This window comes from Carcharhinus amblyrhynchos, chromosome 13, assembly GCF_965287045.1.
Source record: "Carcharhinus amblyrhynchos chromosome 13, sCarAmb.v2.hapA, whole genome shotgun sequence".
Lineage (NCBI taxonomy): Eukaryota > Metazoa > Chordata > Chondrichthyes > Carcharhiniformes > Carcharhinidae > Carcharhinus > Carcharhinus amblyrhynchos.
In genome coordinates, this window is record NC_137336.1 from 81456372 (window position 1) to 81461564 (window position 5193).

Sequence of the window (5193 nt, forward strand, 5' to 3'; positions counted from 1 at the left end):
ATTCTTGTGATATTTTTCTCCACTTTGCCCATTTTTCTGTTGGTTTCTTTCAACCCAGAGAGAACTTTTTGGATAATATTCCACAGATTTCTGAAGATTTTTGAAGATTATTGGATTTCATTTCTTATTCTTCTCCCAACCTTAAAGAGGGAATATCTCGATTGACTTCTGGCAAACTGATTTCTGCCAAAGCCAGCTATGGATCGCACCTTCAGGAACCTTTCTAAATGACTGGATAAGATTCTCCTTCAGAGAGTTGATGGAGCCTCCATGGGTCGAATGACCACCTTCTGCACTGTAAGGGTTCTATGGTAACTGAGTGAATTCCTTCCCACATATAGAGCAGGGGATTTAAACTATCCCTGACTGGTGTGTACTGAGGATGGAAGAATGTCTAACCTCTTTTCACAACATGTACATCTGATGGGCTTCTCTCGGGGTACATTTCCTTTTTATGATGAAAGGCTGGCTGACTGAGTGAATCCCTTCCCCACACACCAACAGTCTCTCCCCAGTGTGAATTTACTGATTTGAATTGAACTTCAATGACTGCATGAACGTGTTCATACAGTCAGTGCAGCTGAAGGGCTTCTCCTCAGTGTGAATTCGTTTGTGCATCATGTAGCCGGATGACATAAGAACATAAGAAATAGGAGCAGGAGTAGGCCATCCAGCCCTTCGAGCCTGCCCCGCCATTCAATAAGATCATTGCTGATCTGTTGTGTCTCAGTTCCACATTCCCGCCCTCTCCCCATAACCCTTAATCCCCTTGCCTATCAAAAACCTATCAACCCGCATCTTAAATATATTTAGCGAGGCAGCCTCCACCACTTCAACGGGCAGAGAATTCCAGAGATTCACCACCCTTTGAGTGAAGAAGTTCATCATCAACTCCATTCTAAACCGTCCTCCCCTTCCCACCCACAGAGCAGATGAACAGTTTCATCTCAGTGTGACTGTGTCAATATTTTTTTTCAGCTGCTCTGGGTTATTAATCTTTTCCACAATCCTCACATTTCCATGGTTTCACTCCAGTGTGAATATGAGTTCCAGCAGGGAAAGGTAATTGAATCCCTTCCCAATCCTTCACATTTCCCTAGGTTCTCCATGGTCCTGGTGTCCTTGTCTCTCTCCAGGTTGGGCAGTCAGTTGAATCAATTTCCACACACCAAGCATGTGTACAGTTTATCTTTTCTGTGGATAGTGTTAAGTTTTATTTTGTGCTATCTAAAGCCTTTTCCATAGTTAGTCACTGGAATGTTCCCACTCGGGACTTTCCCAATCATGCAGATGTCTGAAATAGTCTCCACAGACAGGCCAGACACATATTTATTCCTCCACATTCTGGTGTTATTTAGGTGACTCAATGATTATATTTGGTCTCAGTTTCGCATCTGAAAATACTTCCTTCCTAATAGTATTGTATTATTCATTGTAAATATGGGATAGAAATTCAGTACAAACAATAGATTTTGTGAAAACATCTACTTCTCTCCTTCAAAGCGTTAAATTCCTTCCCGACACATTCCCCCTTGTGATGCAATCCAAACCAATCACAACATCTTCACTTTATCACATGAACTAGGAGTAGGCCACTTGGCCCATCAAGCCTAATCCACCATTCAATAGGATCAATCATGATCAATCTGATTGTAACCTCTCCAATCTCCTATCCTCTCCCATCTCCTATCCATTACAATATTTTACCCCCCATACCATGACCCACTTATACCTACTCATTGTTTCCTGTTAACTATCCAATTTCCTGTCCACACATGGGGTAAATGCACAGTCTTCCCAATGTGACTGTGTAAATTAATTTCTGGGAGGGACAGATAATTGAATATGTTCCCACAATCACTAGACTTGGAAGGCTTTTTCTGTGGCATTCAGGCCCATTTGAAGAGTTCTGAAGCTTCCCGGAATCTTATTGCTGTGTCAGCACAGTTTCCACTCCAAGGTCAGTTTGAACTTCATTGTCCCTCTGAGTGGTGTCTGTAAGAACATGAGAAAGAGGAGCAGGTAGATCCTGTACTGGTCTCCATGGATTTTCAAACATTCAGTAATGCTCTGGCTGGCTGCCCCTTTTTCACCTTCCTGACCAATCCTCATACCCCAAAAGATTCCTATACTATCTGGGAGAGATCAAACACTCTTAATAATCTTCCACAGCTCTCCCATGTCTGGAATTCACAATATTCCCAATCCTTTGAAGGAAGAGCTTTTTTTTCTGCTGAACTCTGTATACTGATTGATGCCCTCTCCCGAGACTCTGACCACTAGAGCTCCAAACTCAGGAAACATATTTCCAACAGCTACCCTGTCAAGGTTCATCAAATATTATATACTTTAGTCAGGTTGCCTCTGACTCTTCTAAATTTGAGATGAATTTATCATAACAGATTAGTGATGTTTGCAGTAAAATAGTGGAATACAATGCAAAACTTTGTATTAGAAGGCTCAACTGTTGGCTGGTGTCATGGCTTAGCGAGTAAAAGCGTCTGTCTGGATAAAACAGAGAGAAAAAAAAAATCAGCGATTCTGGCAGGTGCGAATAGAAAAACAAGAACTAACCTTTCAAGTCCATCTGACCTCCCTTGGAGGTAAACAGAGAGAACGTTTTGATGGAGTGTATGCAGATTAAGTGGAGATGAAGGAAAGGTTCGGTGTGTGGAATTCACTTTCGGTAGTCAGATCAAAAATTCATGAGACACAGATTTCTCCTCAAACCTTCTTTATTGCCTTGGAGGGGAGATTGCGAGACCATGCACATCAAGCATAGGTATGTGATTCTCTGTCTGGCTTACAAAACAGTTGCAGTTATACACGACAGAGATACATCCACATACTTCTTTTAGCCAATAAGGGCATAGCTGTATTGTTGCATTTTGATTAGATTACTTTCAAAAACAAAAGGTGATAGCCACGTAAGGACATGGCTATTAAAGTTTCTGATTAGATTACTTTCAAGAGTACTGTGCACACAAGTACTGTGTACAGTTTTGGTCGCCGCACTTGCGCAAGGATATTTTGTCCCTGGAGGGAGTGCAGAGGAGGTTCACTAGGCTGATTCCAGAGATGAGGGGGTTGGACTATGAAGAGAGACTAAATAGACTGGGCCTGTACTCGTTGGAGTTTAGAAGGATGAGGGGGGATCTTATAGGGACGTATAAGATAATGAAAGGGATGGATAGGGTACAGGTAGAGAGACTTTTTCCTGCTTAGGAAGGATAGCAGGACTAGAGGGCACAGCCTCAAGGTGAGGGGGGAGAGGGGGGGGGGGAGGGGGAGAGGGGGGGAGGGGGAGGGGGAGAGGGGGGGAGGGGGAGGGGGAGAGGGGGGGAGGGGGAGGGGGAGAGGGGGGGAGGGGGAGGGAGGGGGGAGAGGGGGAGGGGGAGGGGGGAGGGGGGGGGGAGGGGGAGGGGGGAGGGGGGGGAGGGGGGGAGGGGAGGGGGGGGAGGGGGAGGGGGAGGGGGGACAGTTTAGTCGGTGAGGAGGACTTCTTCACTCAAAGGGTGGTGAATCTCTGGAATTCTCTGCCCGTTGAAGTGGTGGAGGCTGCCTCGCTAAATATATTTAAGTCATGGGTAGATAGGTTTTTGACAGACAAGGGAATTAAGGGTTATGGGGAGAAAGCGGGAAAGTGGAACTGATCCACTTCAGATCAGCCATGATCTTATTGAATGGCGGGGCAGGCTCGAAGGGCTAGATGGCCTACTCCTGCTCCTATTTCTTATGTCCTTAAGAGCAAAAGGCCAATCAATAAGACCCTGCCCTCCGAAAGCAGAACCACAATTACCTATTAGCAGTTTCTTTATCTCGATATTTAGTTTCGGTGAGCCTTGTCGCCATCGCCTCAGGCCCTTTCCATAACCAGTTTATCCCTCAACTGATTTCTTGTTACACATCCCAATTTAAAACCTTTCCTCTTCTCAATCTACCTTATACAGATTCTCAGGTGGACAGGGTCTGTGTTCCCTGTAACAGTAATTTACAATAAGGATAAAAGATATTGATGGGAGATTTCCCGGAGGTGTACATGTTAATTGTGAGTTTAGCTGAGGCAGGAAAATAAATATATTATTTTTCAAAAATTATGAGTCGAATTTCAAATCCCTGTGCTGTCTTTAATTATAAATCATTCCGATCAACTGGTAAAATGGATAGATAAATCTGACATTTAATTCAAGCATCATAATGTTCATCGGATAGTGAAGGAATGGCCCAATCTTTTCAGGAATTCACCACGAATCGTAAGACTGGAGGGGCTGCTGAATGCCTTCAATTATCTGGGACTGAGACCAGAAGGATAACTTCTCTCAGTGTTTGAATTGCAATCTGCACCTTACGGTGGTTAACACAAATTCAGGGGTTTGTTTTCCTTGCAGAGATCAAATTGTTGAATGAGCAGCATAACTCACTTAAGAAGTGTTCCTCGTTAGTATAGTGGTTAGCATCCCCGCCTATCACGCGGGAGACCGGGGTTCAATTCCCCGACGGGGAGGTATTTCTTTTTCATAAACTATTCGGCGGCAGACGAAGTCTGAGAGTCAGCGAGTATAACATTGGGGATAAATGTTTTCAGCGTCCAGAATGGATTACAAACTTGAAAGGGAAGATATGCTGAACCTTTCCGAATGACCGGTCAGAGTCTAGATGGAGTCTGGCCAAAATAATAACTCGCCTGATGAAGGAGCAGCGCTTCAAATGCTGAGATTCCAAATAAACCTGTTGGACTTTAACCTGAAGTTGTGAGATCTTTCACTGTGCCCACCCCAGTCCAACGCCGGCACCTCCCCATCTTGTCAAAATGATGTAGTCGATGAGAATAATCTGTTTTCACTAAGAAGTAGCGACAACCAGAGGATAGAAGATTGATAAATTAATCAGGAGGAGAAACTGGAACATTTTATTTGATGCAGCGGATTGTTTTGGTCTGGAATTCGCTGCCTGAAAAGGTGGATGAAGCAGTTTCAATGACTTTTAAAATGGATTTCAATAAATCCCCGATGTTGTGAGGTTACAGGGTTCTGGTGAAAGGAGAAAGGAGAAGGAGGAACTGGGTAACTCTTTCCCAAGCAAGATGAGACGAATTCTTTACTGAATCACTGTATTAATCCAGAAGTTATTTAAACATTTCTGACCTCTTTTGATCAGTGAAATGTGAGAAAAATCGCATTGATATGATGTCCC

The 5193-nt window shown here is 43.8% G+C and overlaps 1 non-coding gene across 1 annotated transcript; it reads left to right on the forward strand.

Annotated features, from left to right (window-relative positions):
- Nucleotides 1–4432: 4432 nt before the first annotated feature.
- trnad-auc (transfer RNA aspartic acid (anticodon AUC)) lies at nucleotides 4433–4504 on the forward strand. The gene has a single exon. It is a non-coding gene; the product is annotated as a tRNA-Asp (tRNA).
- Nucleotides 4505–5193: the final 689 nt, after the last annotated feature.